Raw genomic sequence first — 13567 nt, 5'->3', positions numbered from 1 at the left:
ATCCCCAGCCCAGTGCAGTGAGTTAAAAGATCTAGCATTACTGTACCTGTGGCATAAGTCATAGCTGTGGCTCGGGTTCAATCCCTGTCCTGGGAACTTCCATACGCTGAGGGTGCAGCCATAAAATTTTTAAAAAGTAAAAACAAAGGTCTTCTGCCCCCAGGTCCAAATATTACTTTTCAATTCATATTACATGACCTAAGTAGCAAAGCTGTGTTGAAGGTGGGGGTAAAAGTGAGGAGGATGAAAAAACAAGAATAAACAAAAATGCCTCAAGGATCCTCTGTGTATAATAAGAACAACTTTAGACAAGCAAATTCAAAGGACATTTAAGCAGCAGAAAATCTCTCTTATGACTCAATGTTTAGAGAATTAATTTCTGATTAACACTTCTTAGATTATATAAACAATCTCATGTATCATTTAAAAAAGTCTGAAACTAACCTATGCTGAACTTAAAGTCTGTAGTTATTCCGAACTACATATGGAAAATTAAAAGAAGGACATAATGCTGGAGCTCCCTTAAAATTCCTCTCAATCCAGAATATTAAGTATTCTTGTCCCATATTCATGTCATTTTGTTTTCAAACTGTGAAAATTGTAACCATGATCCACATTATTTATTTCTGATTGCTTAGAGGAAGTGAAAGCCCCAAAACTAGATCTAGGTCAGAATGACTCACTGTAGGTCTAAGAGGTGACAAATATAACATGCAAAGTAACTGAAAAAGGTGCCCTTCAAATTCCTAACCATTCCTTAAATACCTTATCGCCCCAGCTCAGAATAAATTTGAGTCCAAAAAAATGGGGGTGGGGGAATGTTAAGTAACAATGTTAATAAGGCAGAAATTACAGTAGAGCAATTAGAAAATTTCATGAATCACGGATTTGAAACTTTTAAATTTCAGTAGAGGTACTAAATTAAAATGCCTTATATTTAAAGATAACCTAATCTACTAATCCTTGATAGCTAGTATAGTGCTAGGTATCTCAGTATACAAGGCTAAAACTAAAAATTTTTCATCTACTTCTTGTTTCTGTGTTAACTTGGGAATCAAAATTACCATCTCTAAATGAGCTGTATACTTTCCACCTAAGCCCTCAAAAGTTACTTTCCAATACATAACCACAAGATCTAGTCAAATCGGTCATAATTTGAGGCCTGAAAAAAAAAAAAAGAGCTGAAATATTTCTCAGTTCAAATAATATCTGAGGAACAACTGAGTAGGTAAATACTATTGCCTTTTGTCTGAGATGAAAATAATTTTGGCAGTATTGCTAAGACTTTCTAAATTCTACCACAAAAGTAATACCATTTCAGAAGCCTAACCTAACCATCAGAGCTATTCATACTGCCAATAGAAAATAAAATCATGATTATTTTCTATTTTGCAAATTTACAGCACTAAGTGTTTATGTATTTACATCATTCGCTTGCCTTTCCCATAGCATACAAAGTACCAAAACCTGCAACTGAGAAGTAGGAACAAGAATGACAAAGTCCTCTGAACATGTCAAAGTGCTCTAAGAACTTTAGGAGGCTACAGGAACAGTGTATAAAATTAAAGTGGAACTATTCTTGAAGTCTGAAGGAAAAGGCAAATAAGCTAACCACAGGACAGAGTGCCTTTCTAGAAGAAGAATGGGTATGTGGAGAGGGAGTGACGTTCCTGTTTGTATCTGAGATTCAAGAAGTCGATTCTATCCAAGCCTCACCACTCAGTGAGAGCCGCAGACATCACAGAGCTCGCCCTTCAGAGGAAGAGAGAATGGCCCTCTTGGTATAGAAACAATCAGAAGCTGCAAGATATAACTACATATTCTCCTTTGCCTGAAAGTATTAGGAGAATCACAGAGAATTTTAGAGGTGTTTAGAGTCCTGAAGAAAATATATTCCTTCTACATGTAATTTTTTGGGCAACATTTCAATTTTGAAATCATTTTAAAATAAAACATTTATTTGATCTGATTGTAAAAATAATACTTGACTATAGTAGGTAATATGACGAAATAAAAGGGAAAAAGACATAAAACTCCAAATCCAAAGTCAACCACATTTCTTTTCCTTTTTTTTGTTTGTTTGTTTGTTTGTTTTTAGGGCCACACCTGCAGCATGTGGAGGTTCCCAGGCCAGGAGTTGAATCGGAGCTGCAGCTGCCGTGCACAGCCACAGCCATGCCAGATCCGAGCCGCGTCTGCGACCTACACCACAGCTCACGGTAACACTGGATCCTTAACCTACTGAGAGAGGCCAGGGATCAAACCTGCGTCCTCGTGGATGCTAGTCAGATATGTTTCTACTGACCCACAACGGAAACTCCACATTTCTTTTTCTACTCGCTGGTATGTGTCTGTGTGTAGTGTTAGTGTAAGAAACAGGCAAAGATGACACTGCTGAACCAGCCAGTACCCTTCACTCTCTCATTTTCTAACCAAATCCTGAAAGTACCCACAAATCTCTCTACCTCAAGCCATGTGTTTCTGGGGATGCAGATCCTAGCCCCAACTCAAGATGAATCACAAACCATTTAAGCCAATCACAGTGGTTCCACTTCCCTTGACATTGACCAATTTAGGCATAAATGTAGGCACTGCTGACCCAACAGAGAAGTGAGGTGGCATCTATTATGCAGCTTTGGAAAAGGCTTTCATCAGTGATAAAGAGACATCACACACACAAGAAAAATAGTCTTCTTCCAAGCAACTTAATCATATTTACCTGTGACACTTGAAGTTGCAGCAGTCACCTCGCAACCATAAGAAGAACTAGCCACGGACAAAATAAAGACATATCCTGCATTTTAAACCTTTTCCCACTGACCTTATTTTTAAATACATACATACACAGATACACAGCCTTCCTGACCCAAACTCCCCCTACTAAAATCTCTCTCTTCATTGCTAAGCTTCTCAAAAGTGTTGTCAAAACAAGTGCTGTCCTCCACTAAACTATGCATTTATCATTGACATTCCTAAGGCTTGCCTAATTTCCCAAAACTTAAGCTTCTTATATCCAATGGTTTCATGGCACATTTTACATGTTGCTATTTTAGCAACTGACACATGCTATACCAATGGTGTGCCCATCAGACTGTAAACTCTGAAAAGTTCTGTATTGTCGATATCTAGAAAAGTTCCTGGCATATAAAGGTACAAATATTTGTTTCACAAATCAAATGTAAACCCAAAACCTAACATGTAGACATACCACGAATGCTGAAATGAGCTTAGCAACTCTACTATCCGCACACACTGAAAGGTGAATATGTTTTTGTGTGTAAGTTGGGGGAGAGGAACAGCATGCACAGAAAGATAAAAGACCAAAGAGCCTTGAAACTCACAAACACAATAGCTCTTTACGCTCCAGGGATCAGACAGCTGATCCAAGCTGACTCAATAGAAGAGAGGAGGACATTTCCACACGGGTATCTGAGAACCAAAGGCAGGGAGGTGTGCTAGTGTCTGAGCATCTCCGCCACTGGTGGGCACTGCCATCAACCTGCTCCAGAGGAAAAGGTGTCCCGGCCACCTGGGGTCTGACAACAAACCAGGCCAGTGATGGGAGGCATGCCCTCATAGGCAGAACACATATTACAAAAAAAAAAAAAAAAACCATAGAAATATATCTAGAGCCTGAACACTACTTGCAACAGTCCTTCACCACAAAAAGACAATTACGTAGGCAAAGTTGGACATCCCTAAGGAGCATTTCCTTTCATTTCTTTGGATGACAGCTGGAATGAAGGCATGTAAGCAAAGAACCCTATTCAGCTGACAAAATGCTTTTCTACTTCACAAGTCTCTTAATAATGTGGAAAAACTGATTAAAAGGGCCATCCATGGCTTTTTTTCCTTACTCCTCCTCCTAATTTTAGTAAAAAATTCTATCTAGAGGAGAGCCCTGTGCCATGCTGGGAACATTCCTTAGAAAAACAAAGAGACACTAGGTACTTTGAAAATGAAAAGTGTCTTGGGCCAAGATTTGCTAAGTACCTGACATTTCATAAAATGTTTCAGTGCAAAACACACACTAATGAAATTACTGACCTTACCGAAACCACTTACTACTCCAAAATGACAACCTAATAATTTACAGTCTAATAAATTTTTTGAAGGGCTAATAAATCTTTTACAGCCCCATATTTTACAGCAAACTCTCCGATGGATAAGTAACTCTCCTTACTGATTCAGCTGACTTCCAAAAGACACCGGCACACTTCAGAGCAGTATGGCATTAAGGGCATGAAGATACCAGCGAATAGGAAGTTGAGCGATGATGGGTCTTCCCAATTCTTCAACAAGGCCCAAAGAGCTTACCTCCTTAGGCCAAAATATCTCTCCTGGGAATTCTAGAGGCTGATCAGTCAGTGAGGAGAAGAGACTAACGGGAAAAAGGCAGGAGATGTAGGCAAGACACTTCCTATACCCCACCAAAATGAGTCTATACCCTTAGAGGTGGGGTATTACCAATATCCAGGATATAAAGGAATTGAAAAAATGACCCCATGATATAAAACCCTTTTTAGTGCAATTCCTCTTTAATGGGGGATGGGGAAGTGGAGTGTAAGTGTCCACTATGACTCTGATCCAATTTAAGAAATGACAAATCAACTACTATGAGGTACCACCTTACACCAACCATAATGGCCATGACCAAAAAGTCTACAAACAATAAATGCTGGAGAGGGTGCAGAGAAAAGGGAATCCTCTTACTCTGTTAGTGGGAATGTAAACTGGTACAACCACTATGGAAAACAGTATGGAGGTTCCTCAAAAAACTAAAAATAGAACTACCATATAATTCAACAATCCTACTTCTGGGCCTCTATCTGGAGAAAACCATAATTTGAAAAGATACACACACCCCAATGATCATAGCAGCCACTATTTACAATAGCCAAGAGGTGGAAACAACCTAAGTGTCCACTGGTGGAGGAATGGCTAAAGAAAATGCAGTACATGTACACAATGCAATATTAGTCACAAAAAGGACGAAATCATGCTTTCTGCAGCAACATGGATGGACCTAGAGTCTATCATACTAAGTGAAGTCAGTCAGACAGTGAGAGACAAATATCATATGATATCACTTATATGTGGAAGTGTTTAAAAAGATACAAAGGAACTTATCTGCAGAACAAAAACAAACCACAGACTGAAAACAAACTTACCCTTACCAAAGGAGACAGGTGGAGGGGTAAGGATGGGCTGGGGGGTTTGGTTTTGGCACATGCACACTGAGGTATACAGAATGACTGGCCAATGGGGACCTGCTGTATAGCATGGGGAACTCTACCCAATATTCTGTGATAATCTACATGGGAAAGGAATTTGAAAAAGAATGTAAAACTGACTCACTTTGCTGTAGAGCAGGAATTATCACAACACTATAAATCAACTATACTTCGATAAAACTTTTAAAAATGAAAAAAAAAAGAAATGACAAAAAAAGTGAAAATGACTTTATCAGATAGAAGCCAGAAATAATTATACTCTTACAAAAATACCCTTTAATTAATGTTTCCTAAGGCATTAAAAAAATGACAAATTTATGTTTAAAAGACCATGATTTGCACATAGCTTCAGCTGCACAGAGGTACATTTTCTAACTGTGCCAGGACTGAGGAAGGAGCCAGCAGCCCAATAACTTCACTGCTTGCCCACTGTGCTCCTATGACAGTCATTAACAACTGAAATCCTGGCAACCACTACTTCTTTGTTCCTTATGTTTGCTTGGGGGCAATTTTTATGATCCTATTAATATTCTCTAAACTGTCCCCAGTCCTAAACAAAACAAAGGATCTGTTCTAGAAGAGTGATCATATTAAAGGAAAGTATGAGATGCGTAAGAGGTTTAACATCTAGACAACCCAAATTACATTTTGCTCAATCCAATTCTAAGTCAATTACAAGTACAAAGAAGTCACAAGACAAATTTTCTTTCTATCTCAGGAGATGAACTAAAACAATGATTTAAATCTAGCTGCTTCCTCAATCTTCACACCAATGATAGAAACAGAAAGCAGAATTCTAAATGACGAGGAGTTTCAACTCAGTACACATTTAAAACTGAAGAGGTAGAATCTATATTGTTCTCTTTCACTCTCTTATTAAAAATTCCCAAATTTCAAAACCATAGAACTAAACTGAATCCGTTTATACCACTACTGCAGCAACTGAGAGGTTACTAAATAAACACACTGAAGCCAAGGCATTCAAAGTACCATGGAGATAAAACAGAAGACATATATCTTCATCATTAAGAAACTTACACTCTAGTCAAAAGGATGGTCAAAATATTTGACTCAACCCTTCTAAATTACTATCAGGTAAAGAAGCCATATGCTAAACATATCCACTATTTATCATGGATAATTTTTCTGCCTTAGCACAGGCATGTCATTTAAAGAAGTAACTGGCAGGTAAATTCACATTCTAAATGTTCACAATGTACAAGCCAAGAATGAAAATCCAGAAATGAGTTCTGTCCTGTTCTTAATAAGCAAGAAGAGAGCAGACAGCTACTAACCTTACCGGACCACAGTGTCTTCAACTATAACATGAAGAACAGATTACATGCAGAATGGCAGGTGCTTTTATTTCTTCAAAAGCCCATTCCAGTTAATCAGTAATAACTGCCTCTGGAACATTTTGCTGAGACTGTTAAGATTCCTTTCATAAAAAGCTAAGTCCTGTGTCCCTTACCCTCAAAGGTTAGGTATTTGTTTGAGATGTTGCTACTGATTTGTCAGAATGTTCACTTGAGTTGTTTTCCCAGTAGCAACAATCCTGCTACACACCTACATGCTTCTCCTCAGTCTCTCCTGTAATCAATGGTTAAAATGCAGCTCAAGGAGGCTGTAACATGTGGCTTTGTAACCGAGCATTTCCCTGATTCTGAAGAATAGACAATAAGACCCGATGTGTATTAATGTTAAATATGGAGCTGGCACTGTTCTAAGACTTAACACATATCAGTGCACTTTAATTTGCAAACAATCCCTACAATACAGATTCTATTATCATCATCCCATTTTACAGATGAGAAAAGGAGGCACAACTAGGTGAAGAAACTTGCTCAAGGAGTTCCCATCATGACTCAGCGACTAGTATCCACGAGGATGCAGGTTCCATCCCTGGCCTTGCTCAGTGGGTTAAGGATCCAGTGCTGCTGTGAGCTGTGGTGTAGGTCACAGATGTGGTTTGGATCCCACATTGCTGTGCCTGTGGTGTAAGCTGGCAGCTGCAGCTCCCATTGGACCCCTAGCCTGGGGACTTCCATTTGCCATGGGTGTGGCCCTAAAAAAAAACCAAAAAAGAAAAGAGAAAAGAAAAACTTGCCCAAGGCTTCACAGCAGGTAAGTAATGGAACAAGAACTTGACCTCGAGCAGTCTGGCTCCAGATCTCCCACTTTCAACAACTCTGCTTACTGTTTCTCTGTCAAGTGTACAATGATCAAACCGACAACTTCAGTTCTGTTAATGCTATGCAATAAGCCAGAAGCCCAGGTTTCATGGTGGGTGTTAGGTCTTCAGTCATGAAATGTTTACTTTCTCCAAAGGGTCTGGGTTCTGGCAAATGGTGTTCAAATTACCCATACTTTGGGCTTCAGTAGATTTCCTTATTTGGCACATTTAAAAAGTCAAAATAGTTTCACAAGTAATCCATTCCACCACATAAAATACTCCCTCCACTGAGTAGAACCCTCAGGAAATGGGAGTTAAGGAAATTCTCCCATTAACAGAACATTGGAAAACTGGGAGGAGATGACTTCTAAAACATAAATACTGGAGGGATCAGCATTGTGAAGACAATCTCTGATAACTGGTCATTTTAAAGGGTTCTTATAATCATTATTCTCAGCATCATTTCTCTCAGTACAGGAATGCAAAGGCTTATGATCGATGAGACCTAACTGAATGGTAAACACTAATTATCCCCCAGTATGCCTAGAAGGTTGATTTTCTGAGTAAATCACATTCTCCCAAGGGAGAAAATGCTGCTTCCCAAGTGATTTGCTGAATATGCAGTGTTATTAATCTTTGTTAAAGGGGCTCCTTGTAAACTTGGCCCCCAAAATACAGACTTCAAGGAGTAGCAGTACAGAGTAATTTTTCGAGGAATTTGTTACATCCAAATCATGCTCAAATGTGTAGATTATCTTCCGGTGGTGCCATTACACCCTTCTGTATATTACTATACCTCAGAGCACATCCATGAAACAAACCAACTGCCTGGCTTGTCTCCAAATTCAAAATACATGGTATCATATGTAAGGAGCAACTCTATATTTTTTGCTATTTCCAGTCTGGACGTCAACAATGTAATAAGGAATCTATACTCAAGCTTCTAATCTTTGAAAGAGAGCATAAAAAGAACAGAACTACATAGGAAATAAAAATTAAATGCAGTAAGAACACTTGAAAGACGACAGCTTTGGGGAAGAAATCAGAAGTTTAAAAAAAAACAAAAACAGTTGTTCAGAGTGTTATTGGCAGTGGTTAACAAACTCTTTATGTTCCCACAGGGCATAAATCCACATCACATAACATGCACGTACTACTGTTAATCTATATAATGAAGATTGTTTTTCTTATTTTATATAAAAGTGAAGTCTTTAAAAATCAAATGTTTAGTATTTTCTTCCAAATGACTCATTTTCCATCTGCTTTAGAAGTCCCAACCCCTAAATAATTCATGATATCTAATTTCTTCCAGTCCCCAAAGTAAAGCACTTTTTTCAACTACAAATGTTTTAAATGAACTACCATGAATAAGAATCATTCTTTTCACCACAGATAAAGGCCAGATAACCCTACTCCATATTTCCCATCCCTAAACAGGGACTATATGCTTGCGCCCTGTGGTCATTTTTAAAGCCAGAAGTAATTTTCAAGATGTAAAGACCCCAGTGCCATGACTGAAGATACTGAAACAGATATACACATGGTTTGCCTCTCATTAGACAGCTCTTTCCAGACTTGCCCCAAAGACACCTGTGAATTCCACCCACATTCTCCTTACCCTCTTCTCAGCCACCAGAAACTACCAGTGTCTGCATGAAAAGCCTGGGGCCATGAAAACGAAGAGGAAGGCTCCGTTTGCAGTTCTCCTAAAAAAAAAAATCTATGTGAAGAACAAACTAAATTCACTTTCTAAAAGATATAAGCCACACACCAACAAAACCACAAAAAGGGAAACAAAACACTCCATACATTAAGAGGAGTAAATGCTTTTGTTACAATACTGTTAGGAGGTCACCCCTTAGCTGTGAATTTCTTTCTGAGTTTCAGCTCTCTCCAGCACAAACTTCTTCTCAGGCAGCAGGTCACGAGGCTGCTCTGTTTAAACACCACCTCACCGCTCCTTGGCCACTTCCTAAGAGTGCTGGCACCTCACCCACCGATCACCTGTACCAACAGAGACAACCCCAGCTTCAGCCCTCAGAAGCAACCCCTCTTGAGTGCTCCTTGGCCTTTTATAGTGGAGGCATGTGATGAGCCTATCTGTACCAGCTGTTCCTAATTACCTCTCAGGCTGGGGCGAATGACTCAGCAACCCAACTTTTTTTAAGGAGTCATCCACCTTGTTAGCCAACCAACCTATTGAACAATAGTAAACCACTTGACACAGCCAGAGGTTAAACAACAACAAGTAAGCCGTGGTGCCATGCAATCACTTAAACCAAGGCCATCCTACCCCAAGCTGACTCACCGAATGTCTTTTTTTTTTTTTTTTTTTGCCCTAGGCTTCTCTAATCCAAAGGCTGAAGTGGCAAGCGTCTTCAAGCCCAGCCCAGCCCTTGCACCACTTACCCAGGACCAGGAAGAAGCAAGCCAGCCTCTTCCCATTTCTCTGCTTGACCATGTGAAGCGCCCCAGCGCTCTGTCACTACCACGTCCGGTCTTTCCAGCCTTTATCTTTCGGAACTGCTTTCAAGGCAAACCTTCCTGGACATAGATGAACAAAGACCTAGTCGTGGCACCCTTCAGGGTAACAGACCCAATACTGATATAATTCTCCAAAAAGACAGACATTCCTACAAAACAGCCTTTGTTCCTTCCAGCTTGACACTGTAGCTTGTTTTTCCCACACACGTTCTTTCACAATTACTACTACGCTATATACCCTGAATCAGCCCAAATTTCACGCAGCAGGCTCAGGGCACAAAAGCCTTTGCTACTCAATGACATAAAACTGCCCTGCAAAAAAAAACCCAGAAAGCCACGGCACTCGTGTTACATTAGACGTACACAAAGCTGGTGTCTCTATGATCAAAATCTCTCTCACCTGACTGTGGGAGTCTTAAATTACAACGTGCGGGCAAAACTCCAACAAAGGGGGCCCTCGGATCTCCGGGGCCCCAAACCATTCTTCACTAAACCCAGCCCCTTAAGGTGGTGTTTTTTGCTCCAGCCACGAACTCGGCCTGTCTTACGCGATTACACGCGCGACACACACCCAGACTGGGCGGACGGGAGGCCAACAGCTCGCTGGACGCGGCAGCGGCCGAGGGTGGTGGGAGGGGGCGGGAGGACAATACGGAGCCCGGCCCGGCAGCGCGGGCGGTGCCGATGTGTCACAGCCCGGGCGGGCCGCGGGCTCGGACCCGGGTGACCAAGAGGCGGAGGTGGGGAAGCGAGCGCCCAGCCCCCCGCCCGTCGGCCCCGGGGTAAAGAACAGCGCGGGCCCGTAAACAACGGAGCGGGCCGAGCACCCGGCCCCAGGGCACCGACCGGTCACCCCTTCCGGCGGACGCGGCCACTTCCAGGAACGGGAACCGCAGCCGCCCCCCACGGGCCCCGCTTAGTAACCCCCGCCCAGAAAGCAGCCGCCAGGGTCCCCTCCGCCGCCTCCCCGGAACCTGCCCGCGGGCCGCCCCTCACAGGCCCGCGGCCCCGACCGCGCGCCGCCGCCGCGCGGACGCTCCCGAGGAAGGGCGCGCGGGACAGGAGAACCACTCACCAGAGCCGAGGCGCGGCGCGGCCCGACTGACTGCAGCGAGCAAGCCTGGCTGGCTGCGCGGGCAGCGATCAGGTGACTCACTCCCTCCGCGCGGCCAGCCGCCCCCTCCCCTTCTCTTCTCCCCGCCCCACCTCCCGCCCCGTCTCCTCCCCTCCTTTCCTTGAGGGCCGCGGCCACCGCCCCCTCCCGGCCCTAGCCCCGCCCCCACGCTCGAGGCCCCGCCCCGTAGGCCTGTCTCGCGAGGCCCCGCCCCACCCGCTCCCAGGCGCCTAAACCCCGCCCACAGCGGAGGCCACGCCCCACCGGCGGCTTAGTCCTCTTTTCCAAAGATCGGTGCGGCTTGGTCAGCGCTGCCTGAAGCCCACGCGAGGGGAGGTGGAGAGGGACCTCGCAGGCCCGTGGCTGAGCAGGCCTCAGGGAGGCGATGATGGGGTCCTGTAGCCTTCGCGCACCGTGCCCCTTTGCGAGCGCGACCCGCTGCCTGAAGGAAAACTCACCGAGGACCACCTCCTCCTTTGCTGCTGAGAGCAGAAAGGAAAAGCCTGATGGCCTACTCGCACTAAGTGTTGCCTTGACACCCGGAATCGAGCTCCGGCGGACACCACGAGAGTGGGAGAGCCCTGACCCAGTCCCTCCCCGGAAACCTGAGGGGGTAGCTTCTAGAAACCCTTTCCCTGGGGCCGGCGGGTCTCCCAGGTTCTCGAGGTGTCTAAACCTGCCAATAGGGATGCATCAAGTGCATCCAGGATTTTGTAGAAAGCATCTGGCAGCCCTGCTTGTGTCTGACAATGAAGACAACGGCGTCCGCTAACAGGTGTTCCTTTTACGCGGTGGCTGCCAGGAAACTTGGAGCCACGTTCAGCGCCCAGCGGTGTCTGCCCGCCCATCTCAAGCCCTGGTCAGATTTTCATCTTGTGTTGTTTATTCTGGAGTTTATCCAATTGTAGGTTTTTAAGTTATGTTCCCAAGCCAATTAGCATCTCTGGAGTCCAAAGCACCCGCTCTGCGAAAAGTTGCTCCCCTGGCAAAGCCTGCGCTTACCAATCTAGAGGGAGACCCAGCGCACTGACACTGTGCCAGCCAACCGGATTGGAGTTCCAATTGTGTGAAAGGATTTTGCCATTGGCTTTTGAATTCAGGTGGAGAGATCGAAAGAAACTGGTGGCTGGACAGCACCAGCACCAGCACCAGGATGTATGAGCTCATTCTTGCTCACCGGAAGATAGCCCTGGACCTCCCAAGGCAAAATAAATAAGTAATAAAAAAGCTTCCAATATAATAAAGTCAGATACTGTCTCTAATATGACTGTGTTTGTATTCACAGGCTGTGAGACTTAGGGCCATTTGAGTTACATCCAAAATACACGAGAAAATGACGAGGGAGTCCAAGGAGTGAAGTGATTCATCGTGCCCTAGAATCAGGCAGAAGGTAGCATTTGCATTGGGTCTTAACTGGGAAGAATGGGGCCCTGCTGTCCAAGGAGGGAAGAACATATGCAATAGTCCAGAGGTTAAGAGGCAGATGGCAGTTCCAGGCTGCCTGAGTTCATGGTGGAATACAAATATTTAGTGAGAAGGGAGGAAAGAATAGTTTAGAATAGACATGAAATGACTGGGGTTCTTACACACACCTGAGAGTTTTTGAGGCTTCACTCTCCTTCCACCCTAAGCCAGTGGAATTCTATCTTTCCTTCCTCCCACACTTGTGCAGTTTCTCTTAGAGGAAGAACAGACCCTCCACTTTGGGAGGAACTCTTCCTCCTTTACTCTGGACAAATGGCATATGGTCTGGTATATTAAATTATTTGAAAAGTCATACAGAGGTATATTAAGGCGTTGAGAATATTAAGGCTGTTACGACTACTCAGTCTTTAGTGTGCATAAGAATCTGTGGGGTATTTGTTCCCACGGTGGCTCAGCAGAAACAAACCCCGCTGGTATTCATGAGGATGCGGGTTTGATCCCTGGCCTCGCTCAGTAGGATAAGGATCCTGCATTGCCGTGAGCTGTGGTGTAGGTTGTACACGAGGCTCAAATCCCATTTTGGTATGGCTGTGATGTAGGCCAGCAGCTACAGCGCCGATATGAACCCTAGCCTGGGAACTTCCATATGCTGCACTTGTGGCCCTAAAAAAAAAAAAAAAAAAAAAAAACAGATTTCTAGGCTCTGCCTCTAAAGATTCTGACTTCATAAGTCTGAATGTGACCCAATGATCTGGGCTAAATAAAACAAAATATGTAGAAAACATTGTATAATTTTGAGCCTGTTTTTATTTATCCTGTGTCAATCTCCTTCATCTGAGATAGCACTGGAGAGCTCCCTCAATTACAAATTAGGGCGTTCCCATTGTGGCATGACAGAAATGAATCTGATTAGTATCCGTGAGGATGTGGGTTCGAGCCCTGGCCTTGCTCAGTGGGTCAGGGATCTGGCGTTGCCGCCAGCTTTGGTGTAGGTCACAGACGCTGCTTGGATCTGAGGTTGCTACGGCTGTGGCATAGGCCTGAGGCTGTAGCTTCAATTGGACCCCTGGCCTGGAAACTTCCATGTGCCTCACAGATGGCCCTAAAAAAGCCAAAAAAATAAAAATAAAAATAAAA

The 13567-nt window shown here is 43.6% G+C and overlaps 1 protein-coding gene across 1 annotated transcript in view; it reads right to left on the bottom strand.

Moving 5' to 3' along the window:
* BACH1 (BTB domain and CNC homolog 1) overlaps positions 1–11049 on the bottom strand; it is a 40999-nt gene extending 29950 nt beyond the window's left edge. The window contains 2 exon segments of the mRNA XM_047795269.1: positions 9026–9951; positions 10967–11049. The gene's annotated coding sequence lies outside the window, so the exon portion shown is untranslated.
* Between the last annotated feature and the right edge of the window lie 2518 nt (positions 11050–13567).

Source organism: Phacochoerus africanus, chromosome 1 (genome assembly GCF_016906955.1).
Source record: "Phacochoerus africanus isolate WHEZ1 chromosome 1, ROS_Pafr_v1, whole genome shotgun sequence".
NCBI classification, from domain to species: domain Eukaryota; kingdom Metazoa; phylum Chordata; class Mammalia; order Artiodactyla; family Suidae; genus Phacochoerus; species Phacochoerus africanus.
The sequence above is the reverse complement of the archived record's forward strand: the minus strand, read 5'-3'. Positions and strand labels throughout refer to the sequence as shown.